Source organism: Oratosquilla oratoria, chromosome 43 (assembly GCF_046742065.1).
Source record: "Oratosquilla oratoria isolate Oo_2021 chromosome 43, ASM4674206v1, whole genome shotgun sequence".
NCBI lineage: Eukaryota > Metazoa > Arthropoda > Malacostraca > Stomatopoda > Squillidae > Oratosquilla > Oratosquilla oratoria.
In genome coordinates, this window is record NC_134819.1 from 17,107,938 (window position 1) to 17,122,384 (window position 14,447).

Sequence of the window (14,447 nt, forward strand, 5' to 3'; positions counted from 1 at the left end):
GGTTTTTGTAAGTGCATATGGGCATGGTAGTGAGAAGAGTGTAGTGGAAAGGGAGGATTTTTGGATGGAGTTAAATGAGTGCATAAAGAGTTTAAGGAGAAATGTCAATATATTGGTATCGGGAGATCTTGATGCTAGGGTAGGAAATGAACCAATAGATGGAACGGTTGGGAAGTGTGGAGTTGTAGGAAAAAATCACAGTGGAGAGTTGATGGTAGACTTGTGTCTAGAAAGAGAGCTGATGATGATAAATGCATTGTTTAGGAAGAAAGTCAAGCATAAGTTTACATAGGAGAGAGTGATGGAAGGGTAGTAGATAGGACTTTAATGGGACTACAAAGTGGTAACAAGAAGAGTAGGAAGAGTTTTGGATGTATATGTTCTAAGGGGAGGGGAAAAATATCAGATAATTTTTTGGTGGAAGTTAAGTTGAGAGTGGAGGATAGATGGAGAAAGAGGAAAAGAACAGAAGGTAGGGAGGTGCATAGAGTAAACTGCTTCAATGAGAAAGAAAAGGAGTACAAGAAGCTGAGAGAGGAGTGAAGGATAGAGTAGAATTAGGAGTGGAGGAGGAATGGGGATGGTTCAAGGAGGGAGTGACAAAGTGTGCAAAGTTGGTGTGTGGAACAAGGAGGATGGGAGGAAATAGAAGGAAGGGTAGTGTGTGGTGGGATGATAAAGCAATGAAAGTTGTAGTGGAAGAGATTGGTTACAAAATAGCATGAGAGGATCATATGAGAGGTACAAAGAAAAGAGAAGTAAAGCATAAGATAAAGGAGGCAAAGATGTAAAATGGGCTAAGAGAATGACAGAAAATTTTGAAAGTAATAAAAAATTGTTTTGAAAGGAAATGAAGAGAGGAAAAGGAGGCAAATCAAATGGAGAAGAAAATGTAAAAGGTGCAGATGGAGAGATGATAATGGAAGAGATGGCAGTAAGAGTAAGATGGGCAGAGTATTTTAGGGAGTTGCTAAATGTGAAGGATGATAGGGAGGGAAGGTAATTGCAGTGGGAATCACTGAGAAATTGATAGTGATGAATGAAGGAAATGGAGGAAGAATAAGGAAAGATGAGATGAAAGCAGTTATTAAAATGATGAGAGCAGGTAAGGCACCTGGGTTGTATGGGAATCGGGCAGACTATCTAAAAAAGTGAGGTACACTGATGGTGGACTGACTGGTGAGGTTATATAATGTTAGTCTAAAAGAGGGTAGAGTTCTGGAGGAGTGCCTGTATAGTTCCAATTTACAAGGTAAAAGGGGACAAGTGTGAGTATAGTAGTTTCAGAGGGATCAGAGTGTTGAGTGTAGTTGGGAAGGCTTATGGGAGGGTTTTGAGAGGATTAGAAGAGGAACAGAGGGAGCAATTGGTGAGGAACAGTGTGGATTTAGGACAGGTATGGGTTGTATGGATCAGATTTTCATGAGAAGACAAATATATGAGAAAGCTTTAGTAAAAGGTAAGGATTTTTTTTGGGTCTTTACAGATTTAGAAAATGCTTGTGACAGTAGACAAGAAGGCACTGTGGGAGGTATTTTAGATATATGGGAGGAGGAAAGCTGTTAAGAGCTGTCAAGTGTTTATGAGAGTAGTAGAGCCTGTGTTAGAATTAGAAATGGAGAGAGTAGGTGGTCTGAGGTGAAGGTTGGACTTCACCAGGAATGCGTTATGTCGCCTTGGCTGTTCAATTTATAAATGGATGGGGTGGTGCGAGAGGTAAACACAAGGATAATGGGCTGGGGGTTGGAGATGGTTAAAGAAAAGGAAGAAAAAGGGGAGATAAGCCAGTTGTTGTTTGCTGATGACATTGCACTTGTGGCAGGATCAGAGAAGGGATTAAGAAAGTTAATGACAGAATTTGGGAAGGTGTGCGAAAGATAAATGTGGGTAAAAGTAAGGTGATGAGATGTACAAGGGGGGAATGTGGCAGCAAATTGAGAATATTAACCACTTCAGTACAACTCAAATTCTTGTGCACAGCATTGGCTGCTATATGTAATTTGCATCACACTACTAGGTGCGAGAGGTAAACACAAGGGTAATGGGCTGGGGATTGGAGATGGTTAAAGAAAAGGAAGAAAAAGGGGAGATAAGCCAGTTTTTTGCTGATGACACTGCACTTGTGACAGGATCAGAAAAGGGATTAAGAAAGTTAATGACAGAATTTGGGAAGGTGTGTGAAAGATAATTGTGGGCAAAAGTAAGGTGATGAGATGTACAAGGGGGGAATGTGGCAGCAAATCGAGAGTATTAACCGCTTCAGCACAACTCAAATTCCTGTGCACAGCATTGGCTGCCATATGTAATTTGCATCACACTACTAGCATTATAGAATATAAAGTCACTACTGTATTACCCATTCTGTTTTCTATTCATAACCATCCTAGCAATGAAACCTAATGCTCTGTTAGCTTTATTCCTGGTGCTAATGCACTGTTTCCTGGATTTTAGGTTAGGACTCACTAGAACTCCCAAGTCTCACACTCAGTTTTCTCTAAAAACATGTTATCTAACCTATATCTGTTTTTGGGGTTGTGTAGCCCTACATTTAACAGGCTACACCGAGATATTGAAGTCCATTTGCCATTTCACCAACCATGTGAACAATTTGATAAGATCATCCTTCAGAATCTTGACATTGTCTCCTGACCTAATTAGGTGTCATGTTTTAGTGTTATCTGCAAACTTACTAACATCACTATTATTCCCATTGCCCAAGTTGTTTATGTGCATAATGAACAATAAAGGACCCAAAACCGAGCCCTGGGGAACTCCACTAGAAACACTCCTCCATTTGGGTTTTACACCATCTATGGTGACCTACAATTTTCTGTTACTGATCCAAGCTCTGACCCATTCTAGCACTTTTCCTCCTATGCCATGGGCTTTGATTTTATTAAATAGTCTCTGGTGGGTGTCACTGACGGTTGCAGTAATCTCCAAAGATATTCTTAGCAAAGTTTTATTCTTTAGGCCCCATGCCTAGTCCTTCACTCACAGCTTGAGGGGTGAATTAAATGAGTTTGATTTTGATCTCTTCATTTGGCAACTTGGTCTTGTGATCTACACCCAGAGAGTCCTGTTGGAATCCCTATACAATACGTCAAGCCACCTTTGTTCTGACGTCACTATTTCATTCATCCAATATCCTTTTACTTCTCAAACAAGTGCCACTCCTTAACCTCTTCAGTACAGGCCAAAATCTCGCAGGCAGCATTAGCTGCCAGACATACGATGTGTCGTAATAATACTCGCATCATAAAATATAGTCATCGCTTATATCGATCGTTCTCTCTTTCACCCATGAATTTTGATAACCATAGAAAATGTGATGAAGACAGTTTAGAGAGTATGTCATTACGCAGGGGCAACTACAATAAATATAATCAAGATGCCGATATGGCAGCCTTGCGTATCCACTTGCTCCTCATGCCGCCTACGCATGCGGCACCATATGGAAGGGGTTAAGGGCATGACTTTTACCTCCCTGCACCAATCATTTTTCTCCACCTTTTTCTCCAATCAGAGAGGTTGTTGTACAGTTTCAAACAATACCACCACATAAACATTATGTCGCAACGGAAATGGCTTGTACGCTTACAATTTTTGCTACATCAGCGTTATTACAAATAGTCACCTCTGTTTATCAATATGCAATCTATATTACAAAACACCGGGCGACACTCTCTGTCACTCTGCAACTCAGCATTGTTTATATATACAAGGTGCGAGCAAGCGCATGGATGACTAAGCCCTTCCTGTCAGCCATTGTTTTTAAACCTATAACATTAGCATACATCTCCACCTACCCCTCTATCTGCCGGCCTCTTACAGTGGGACACCTTGTTGAATGCTTTGCTAAAGTCAAGGTAAATAACATTGTAACTATCATTGTTATCTGACGCCTTATGTATGTTAGTGTAAAAATATAGAAGATTAGTTACACATGACTTACCCTTGGAGAAACCATGGTGTGAGTCATGAATCAAATTATGTCTTGATGTGATCTCCAAGTCTATTAACTACTATTTATTCAAGCATTCTACCTATAACTGATGTCAAACTGATTGGCCTGTAGTTGCATATAGACGATTTATCTCACTTTTTGAAAACAGGAACAATGTTTGCCTGCCTCCAAGCAATAGGCACAAAACCATTGTCTACCGACTTATTAAATATTTCTATTAACTGGTGGCTGATTTCAAATTTACACTTTTTAAGCACTCAGAAAATTTTTGTCTGGACCCGGGGATTTTGTAGCTTTAAGTCTTTTGGAAAGAAATTAAGAGAGGAAGAGGAGGCGAATCAAGTAGAGAAGAAAAGGTAAAAGGTGCAGATGGAGAGATGATAATGGAAGAGAAGGCAGTAAGGGGAAGATGGGCAGAATATTTTAGGGAGTTCCTAAATGTGAAGGAGGATAGGGAAGGAAAGATTGCTGCAGTGGGAAGTGCGAAGAAAATGAGAGTGATGAATGAGGAGAATGGAGGAGAAATAAGGAAGGATGAGGTGAAGGCAGTTGTTAAGATGATGAAAGCAGGTAAGGCACCTGGTCTGGATGGATGCCATGCGGAATGTTTGAAAAAGGGAGGTACAGTGATGGTGGACTGCTTGGTGAGGTTATTTAATGTTTGTTGGAGAGAGGGTAGAGTGCCGGAGGACTGGAGGAGTGCCTGTATAGTTCCTCTTTACAAGGGAAAAGGGGACAAGTGTGAATGTAGTAGTTTCAGAGGGATCAGCCTGTTGAGTGTAGTTGGGAAGGCTCATGGGAGGATCTTGGTTGAGAGGATTAGGAGAGGAACAGAAGGAGTAATTGGTGAGGAGCAGTGTGGATTTAGGACAGGTAGAGGTTGTGTAGATCAGATCTTTGTGGTAAGACAGATATGTGAGAAAGCTATAGGAAAGGGGAAGGATGTTTTTTTGGCTTTTATGGATCTGGAAAAGGCTTATGATAGAGTAGACAGGAAGGCACTGTGGGAGGTTATGCAGATATACGGGATAGGAGGAAAGTTTCTGGGAGCTGTCAAGAGTTTTTATGAGAATAGTAGAGCTTGTGTCAGGATTGGAAATGGAGAGAGTGAGTGGTTCAAGGTAAAGGTGGGACTTCGTCAAGGATGCGTTATGTCGCCCTGGCTGTTCAACTTATACATGGATGGGGTGGTGCGAGAGGTAAATGCAAGGGTGGTGGGTCAGGGATTGGAGATGGTTAAAGAAAATGGAGAAAAGTGGGAGGTGAGCCAGCTGTTGTTTGCGGACGACACTGCGCTTGTGGCAGGATCGGAGGAGGGATTGAGGAAGTTGGTGGCAGAGTTTGGGAGAGTATGTGATAGAAGAAAGATAAAGATAGATGTGGGTAAAAGTAAGGTGATGAGATGTACAAGGGGTGAAAGTGGCAGTAGACTGGAAGTGAGCATTAAGGGAGAGCGACTGGAGGAAGTGGATAGTTTTAGATACTTGGGTGCAAATGTGGCAGGGAAAGGTGGAGTGAAAGTGGAGGTAGAATGTAGGTTGAGAGAAGCGAGTAAATGCCTTGGTGGATTGAAGAGTGTAATGAGGAATAGACATTTGGGAATGGATGCTAAGAGGAGACTGTATGAAGGAGTGATTATGCCAACAGCACTGTATGGGGCAGAAACATGGAACATAAGAGAGGAAGAGAGAAGGAGTTTGAATGTGTTTGAGATGAGGTGTCTGAGAAGTATGATGGGGGTTACTAGGCTAGATAGAGTGAGAAATGAGGAGGTGAGGAGGAGAACAGGGGTGGAAACGGAGCTGGGAGATAGGGTTGATGAAAGAATATTAGGATGGTTTGGACACATAGAAAGAATGAATGAAGAAAGACTAGTAAAAGAGGTGTGGAAGGCAGATGTGGAGGGAGTGAACATGAGGGGACGTCCTAGGATGAGGTGGATGGATGGGGTGAAGGGGGCTTTGGGGAAGAGGGGAATGTCTGTTGAGGAAGGACGGGAGAGGACAGAAGACAGGGGTGAATGGAGAATGGTTGTATATGGATGATGTTGTGATAGCATGAGGTGGAATGGGAGGGTGGATGGGGGGTGAGGTAGTATGTGTGAGCAAAACTTGACGCAGCCCGAAGGGATTTCTCCCCGTCCTCTCATTTTATGCAATGGGGGGACGGAGAGGGGGGGGGTCGCCGATTTAATGAAGCGGCCTTGCTGTGGATGTGCTGTGTCTTGCGACACTGCTTCTGACCCAGGGCAGTGGACAAGGTGCTGGGATGACCTGTCATCCAGGAGGTGCTAAGATAAGAGGGAGGGTGGAGGGGTGTGGAGTGTATTCAGGGGTGGAATGGGTGGGATTGATTTTGTGCCTTTTTCTTTTTGGCTACCCCCCATGTAAGGGGGAAAAAGCCTTGGTATATGTATGTATGTAAGTCTTTCAATCAATTTGACTACTACCTTACTAATGCTGTTATTTGATAGTCTACTTTCTTCATCCCCACTGAAAATTGGATTGCAGTCAGGTATCTTATCTAACCTCTCCTTAATAAACACTGAGAGAAAATATTTGCTAAACACCTCACACATTTTTCCTCCAATTCTATCATGATATTTTCATTGTTTTTAAGTACATGTTCATGAAAAAAGCTTTAACAAGTGAAATGCTGTACTTTTAATTAAGGTTTCATCCAGTGGTGGGATTAAAGAGTTTTAACAACTGGTTCTCTTACTAATATCATACCAGGTTGGTCCAATATAGGTTGTATTACATATATTATAGCTTGTATAAGCCAATTTTTATTAACCAGTTTGTGGAGCTCATGAAACTCCTAGAACAGGTTCGTAAGAACATAAATGTATTTTTGTTCCCAGGTCAACTTTGGACAAGAAGATCCATGGTTTAAACCATTTAGTGGTTATACAGTATTGTAAAAAGTGACATTAGAAGAATGAGTAATTACAATGCAGGGATCACAAAAGTGTGAGGATTGTGAGGTAAGGCAAATTGCATGATTGGTTTTAGACAATAGCCAGGTCTTTTATGTACAGGTATTACCTGTTCTGTATTAGAAATCAGGTTTTAGTATCACAGATGATTTCACTGGCAATTTAGATTTTTGTACCAAGGTGAGAAAAGTGAAGAAGAGGGAGAAGCATTATGGAGTGATTTGAAGGAGTGGATAATTATGGGAGAAATGTGAATGTAGTGGTGTTGGGGGATCTTAATGCTAGATTAGGAGATGATTGACAAAGCTCAGAGATATAGAATGTAGTGAATGATTAGGGGAAAATGAGAGTCAAGGAAGACTGCATGTTTCAAAAAGGAAATGCTAAAGTGTGCAAAGATATTATGGAATGAAAAGGTGAGGGCAGTAGTGGCAGAAAAGTGGGCATATGAAGAATGATTGTGAAGAAGACATGAGGAAGTATATGAGAGGTGAGGGGACTGAGAGGGAGGCTCACTGATTAAATGAAGCAGCCTTGCTGTGGGTGTGCTGTGCCTTGCTGCATTGCTTCTGACCCAGGGCAATGGGCGAGATGCTGGGATGACCCATTATCCAGGAGGAGAAAAAAAGAAAAAAAAAAAAAAAAAAAAAGAGGGAGGAGTGGAAATGGGTGGAAGTGGAATCCTTTTGACTTAGGCTACCTCACTTGTAAGAGGAAAAAAGCCATTGGTATATGTAGGTATAGAGTGAGGGAGAAAGAGGAGAGTGGGTATAAGATGGACTGATTGGGATTAAGAGAGGGCAATGATGGAAGAAAAGTGGACCAATGAGGAATGGTTGTAAAGAAGACATGAGGAAGTATATGAGTAATACAGAGTGAGGGAGGAAAAGGAGAGTAGTTATGAGGTTGGCATTTGGTATAGAATTTTGATACTGCTAGATTTTTTTTTTTTTTTTTTTTTTTTTTTAAGAAAGTTAAGATGGTGGAGAGGATAAGGGGTGTAGTTAGATGTTCATAAAGTTAGTGGTGGTAAGTGGACCATGATTTGAGTATTTTGAGGAAATGTTGAATGTATTATTGATATTGTTAGAGATGCCCTGGCTGTTCAATCTATACATGGATGGGGTGGTGCGAGAGGTGAATGCAAGGGTAGTGGGTAGGGGGTTGGAGGTGGTTAAAGAAAATTGAGAAAAGTAGGAAATAAGCCAGTTGTTGTTTGCTGACGACATTGCGCTTGTGGCAGGATCAGAGGAGGGATTGAGGAAGTTAGTGACAGTTTGAGAAGCTGTATGAAAGAAGGAAGCTGAAGATAATTGTGGGCAAAAGGTGATGTGATGCACAAGGGGAGAGAATGAAAGCAGGCTGGAAGTGAGCATTAAGGGAGAGAGACTAGAGGAAGTGGACAGTTTTAGATACTTGGGTGCAAATGTGGCAGAAAAGGGAGGAGTGGGGTGGAGGTAGAATGTAGATTGAGAGAAGCGAGTAAATGGCTTGGTAGATTAAAAAGTGTAATGAGAAATAGATATCTGCGAATGGATGCTAAAAAGAGATTATATGAAGGAGTGATTGTGCCAACAGCACTGTATGGGGCAGAAACATGGAACATAAGAGAGGAAGAGAGAAGGAATTTGAATGTGTTTGAGATGAAATGTCTGAGAAGTATGATAGGGGTTACTAGGCTAGATAAAGTGAGAAATGAGGAGGTGAGGAGGAGAACAGGGGTGGAAAGGGAGTTGGGAGATAGGGTTGATGAAAGATTATTAGGATGGTTTGGACACATGGAAAGAACGAGTGAAGAAAGATCAGTAAAAGAGGTATGGAAGGCAGAGGTGGAAGGAGTGAATATGAGGGGGCATCCTAGGATGAGATGGATGAATGGGGTAAAAGGGGCATTACGAAAGAGAGGAATGTCTGTTGAGGAAAGACAGGAGTGGACAGAAGATAAGGATGAATGGAGAAGGGTTGTATATGGATGATGCTGTGATGCATGAGGGGGAGTGGGTGGGGGATGGGGGTTGAGGAAGTATGTATGAGAAATAATTTGACGCAGCCCGAGGGGATTTCTCCCCATCTTCTCCTTTTCTGCATGAGGAGATGGAGAGGGGGGGGTCGCCAAATTAACGAAGCAGCCTTGCTGTGGATGTGCTGTGTATTGCGACACTGCTTCTGACCCAGGGCAGTAGACAGGATGCAGGGACGACCCGTCATCCAGGAGGTGCCAAGATGAGAGGGAGGGTGGAGGGGAGTGGAATATGTAGGGAATGGAATGGGTGGGAGTGATTTCTATGCCTTTTTCTTTTTGGCTACCCCCCATGTAAGGGTGAAAAAGCCTTTGGGATGTGTATGTATGTAGAGATGCCAGAAGAATTACTGTAATGGGAGTGGAATGAATCATAGAAAAAAAGAGGTGATACACTCTGCAATGAAGGAGATAAATGCTGATGAGGCATCTGAATTAGATAGTTGCCAAGGATATTGTCTGACAAACAGAGTAGTAGTTATATTGAAATGGTTGATGAGCTTGTTTAGTGTGTCTAATTGAAGGATGTGTACTAGTGAACTGGAAATTATGTATCTATTTATGTACCTAAAGGGTTCTTCCCACTTATAAGAGAGGTTACCAGTTAAGGCATGAATCCATCCAGTGCCCATTTGTTTTCCTTTTTTATCTTAGCTCATTGTCATTAAAGGGTCATCCTGTTCCCCATCTACTGCCTGTCAGAACCAATGTGGCAGAATACAGCACCTCCACAGCAGTGCCCTGCATCAGTAGCTGGTTTACTCCCACTGCTTGATTACATGGTGACTGGGGGGGTTCAGGGTGGGGCTCATTATTCTCATTCATTCACAACCAGTCTCCACTCAGACCTTTCTCTTGCTATCCTATCTCTGCTCAACAGGTATTTTCCATATACCCAATCCATCCATTCCATTCTCGCTCTCCCCCTTGGGTTCACTCCATCCACCTCTGCCTTCACAAATTCCTTCCATATGCCCAAACCATCCACAAGAAAATAAGATAAAAGGGACAAATAGGTACTGAATGAATGTGGTATGTGTAAAAAGTGGTTATGCCTTGGCTAGGCCCCTAAAGGGGGAAAGATCTCTTGGTATGTATGTGTATATACATACATATACTCAAACCTCGTTTTTCTGGATTAATTGGTGCAGCTACCTGTCCGGATAATGAAAAAATCCGGATATTGAAAATGTTTTTATTTTAGTCCAAAATACAAAGTTATAAACCCAAATTCACCCTTCAACTAACCTTAACACATAGTGGAACATAACACATTGGTTTGAGGTTGAAATAAGTGTTCTTTACTCATTTTCATCTGATGAAAATCCCTTCTCCTTTTCTTAATTGACTGTTCTTGGGCATAGAACGCCAGTAAAACCCTGTCTCGTCACCATTATATACTTGTGAAAGGCTCAACTGTTCCTCAATTATTAATTTGTCTAGCTTCTTTCAAAATGGTTTTACGTCTGTCATGTCGGCATCTCCTGCTTCACCCCTTAATGTTGCATTAAAAAGTCCGTGCCGATTGCAGAAACGCCACAACCAGCCATCACTTCCTTTAAAGTCCTTTAAATTTATTTTCTGCGCAAATTTCCTGGCAGCCATAAGAATTTCCGTACTTTGAATGTTCATACCAACTGACCTTTGCTGAACGTACCACTTGAACACTGCTGCACCTAATTCTGCCTCCTTTCCAAGTCGAGTGTATTTTCTAGGCACTCCTTTACCACTTTTTGCCACTGATGCATCCACACAAAACTTAGAACAGTAATTCGGTAACTTTGCCTTGGATTTTCTAATATCCGACACTGTTTGGCCACTCCAAATTCGTCACACACATTTCTTACACTTGCTCCTTCCTCAAGTTTCTTGATTAAGTCCAATTTTTGCTGCACTGTTAGAGCAACTCGCTTTCATTTCACAACTTTATTAGGCATGATGACACAGGTGTATTTGTAGTACTGTATAGTAGTGTACTGTAAATAGGTGCTGTATGGCCTTCACCCCGCGACTAGCGTCGTTTATGGCTCGGGTTCCGAATAGCGACTGTAATAACAGCGACTGTCAATAGAGCGACTTCACAACAGCGACTCTTTTGAAACAGCGACTATCACAACAGTGACCACATGATAGCGATTGTATTATAAGAGCGATTGTCATAACAGCGACATCATCGCATCAACTGCATGAAACTGCTCAGTAATAGAAATTTGAAACCTGAGGGGAATCGAATTTTTTTTATTTGGACTAGCTATAGAAGTCACATGATTTAAAAAGAAAAAGGCTAGTCAAGCCAAACAACAGAAAGTCATATAGTCAGCTGAAGTGACCACGGGGGAAGGTCTCGAGCAAGGGAGGGGTGGGGTAGGTAAGAGGTGGGGGAAGAACACCAACCCACGGAGGGAGGAAGGATTAGATTTGCCCCAACTTGCGTCCTTTTTGTCCTGCTGTTTTGTCAGATCCTTGATGATCCTGCTAGAATGTCCCACTACTTGAATATTACTCGGCTCAAGTGTCCGGGTGAGGAGGGAGGTCACGTTGCTGGTTGGTAGGATTAGTCTTGTTGTTGGTTCCTTTTGTTGTTGCCGACCTTCCATTATTTTAATTAAGTAATATTCAAGTAGTGGGACATTCTGTGAGCACCAATGTCAGTGTTCTTGATAAAACTCTAACGAGCGAAACGTTGTACTACCAATATAGGCTTCGATCTCACATGGTGTTGTTCTTCACATTCTTGTCGGCTTTTGCCATTTGTATTCAAGTCTTAACAACCCAAACATTACTATGACCGACGACCGAGCGACCGACCAGTAAATTCACATCAGTGAACTTATCTCACAAAGTGAACATAAACATGTAAACACGAACAAATAAATATGAGCGATAGAAACATAAGTCTGCGACCTTTTGAGCACATTTCATTCAGAACCTATCTCACAAAGTAAACACAACTAAACACGTAAATACAAACACGAAAACACAAGCAATTGAAACATAAGTCTGCAACCATTCTGACCGGTTGATAGTAAAGTCGCTATTGTTACAGTCGCTGTTATAATGCGGTCGCCATTATGACAGTCGCTGTTTTGAAAGTCGCTCACCTGATTATGTCGCCATTATGAAGCCGCTATTATGACTGTCGCTGTTTTGACAGTCGCTATCCGGCCCGGATCCCGTCGTTTATATACCCCGCCGTGCACCATCTGGTGTTTACATTTCAAACTACTGTAACTCAGTATCGTTCGCCTCGCGTACGTGGCGGTTTTTCGTTTTTTTTTTTTCGGGCCGCTAAATATTATTTTCAAAAATAATATTTAGCTGCCCAGCTGCTCCAAAATGTCCAGATAAACTGAAATCTGGATATGTGAAGGCTGGATAAATGAGGTTTGAGTGTGTGTATATATATATATATATATATATATATATATATATATATATATATATATATGTATGTATGTATATTTTGAAACATTCTGACAAGTGTAAGTGGGTGGGAAGAGGAAAGACTGGGGTCTTAATCCAAGTTTATTCTTGACAAGGTGGAGTGAAGGTGGAGGTAGAATGTAGATTGAGAGAAGCGAGTAAATGCCTTGGTGGATTAAAAAGTGTAATGAGGAATAGACATTTGGGAATGGATGCTAAGAGGAGACTATATGAAGGAGTGATTGTGCCAACAGCACTGTATGGGGCAGAAACATGGAACATAAGAGAGGAAGAGAGAAGGAGTTTGAATGTGTTTGAGATGAGGTGTCTGAGAAGTATGATGGGGGTTAATAGGCTAGATAGAGTGAGAAATGAGGAGGTGAGGAGGAGAACAGGGGTGGAAAGGGGGTTGGGAGATAGGGTTGATCAAAGATTATTTGGATGGTTTGGACACATGGAAAGAATGAGTGAAGAAACACTAGTAAAAGAGGTATGGAAGGTAGATGTGGAGGGAGTGAACATGAAGGGACGTCCTAGGATGAGGTGGATAGATGGGGTGAAGGGTGCTTTGGGGAAGAGGGGAATGTCTGTTGAGGAAGGACGGGAGAGGACAGAAGACAGGGGTGAATGGAGAAGGGTTGTATATGGATGATGTTGTGATGCATGAGGTGGAATGGGCGGGGGGATGGGGGAGGTAGTACAGGTACTCCTTGTTTAACGACGACAATTGGGACCAGCGCGCCGTCGTTAACCGAATTGGTCGTTAAGCGAAAGTGTATACATATACGTACATGTACTGTATGTACAATGTCCAGCAATACATGTATCTTTATTTTCGTGTATTTTCCCTCTTTTATATAGTACATTAAAGCTTTATTTACTGTTTATTTACGGTGGTTAGGTTCCTGAAATTACCGTATATGACCAAATCCGCATATGCTGACATTCCATATTGAATACCGGGGTATTTTTTTAGTTTCGACCATGGGCGTAATATAGCAATAGAAAATTAAATATTAATTTTGTAAATTAAAATGTATCAACGTAATATGCAATTTTGTGGGCGGAAATGAAAGTAAAAAATACCATGCTACAAGAAAATATGCTAATGAACGAAGTCGGTAACATAGGATTGGGATGCCATCTTGTCGTCTGCCAACGTCTCTCACGACGACGACAACGAGGACGAGCCGGATGACATTTAATTTGCAGGTAATGATTTATCAAACACAGGTCAGGTTAGTTTAGTTTAGGTTAGACAAATTCATCATCCTTTTATTTCTTCGACATCGGCATATATCATAAACATGGTGTACCATTCGTCCAACATGACTTCGTTACTTACGAAATTTGTTTTAGCACCTTTTTATTTTATTTCCGCTCACAAAATTGCATATTACTTTGAAACATTATAATTTCCAAATTAATAATTAATTTTCTATTGCTATGTTGCGCCCATGGTCGAAACTAAAAATTTACCACTACCGGTATATACTGTACCCCAGGTAGTTTTTGCAGCTTACAGGATGGTAATGTAGACCTAAGCTTCAGAACACTTTACCTCACAGCTAATATCCACCGTACAAGTTCAATTATAACATCATACAAATTTGCCTCAGCCAACTTAATTATCGTACACGACGTCGTAACTTCGGGAGATTTACGTTAAATGAAACGTCGTAACTCCGCGTCGTCGCTAACCGAGTAGGTCGTTAAACGAGGAGTACCTGTATGTGTGAGCAAATTTTGACGCAACCCGAAGGGATTTCTCCCCGTCTTCTCCTTTTATGCATGGGGGGACGGAGAGGGTGGGTTGCCGATTTAATGAAGCGGCCTTGCTGTGGAAGTGCTGTCTTGCGACACTGCTTCTGACCCAGGGCAGTGGACAAGGTGCAGGGATGACCCATCATCCAGGAGGTGCTAAGATGAGAGGGTGTGTGGAGTGTATTCAGGTATGGAATGGGTGGGAATGTTTTTATGCCTTTTCCTTTTTGGCTACCTCCCTTGTAAGGGGGAAAAAGCCTTGATATATGTAAGTTTCTCTACAAGCTTTTTCAAAAGAATATTGCCACAGGGCCAGTAGTGGCATATATGTATGT

The 14,447-nt window shown here is 41.7% G+C and overlaps 1 protein-coding gene across 6 annotated transcripts in view; it reads left to right on the top strand.

Annotated features, from left to right (window-relative positions):
* Window positions 1–14,447, top strand: part of LOC143021926 (uncharacterized) — a 122,061-nt gene that overhangs the window by 45,826 nt on the left and 61,788 nt on the right. For 2 of the 6 annotated variants that reach the window (XM_076179800.1, XM_076179799.1), the window contains one exon: window positions 6,831–6,953. The exons of the other annotated variants lie outside the window; for them this stretch is intronic. The gene's annotated coding sequence lies outside the window, so the exon portion shown is untranslated. Of the gene's footprint in view, window positions 1–6,830; window positions 6,954–14,447 lie in introns of those variants that run through there. 6 annotated transcript variants of the gene reach the window in all.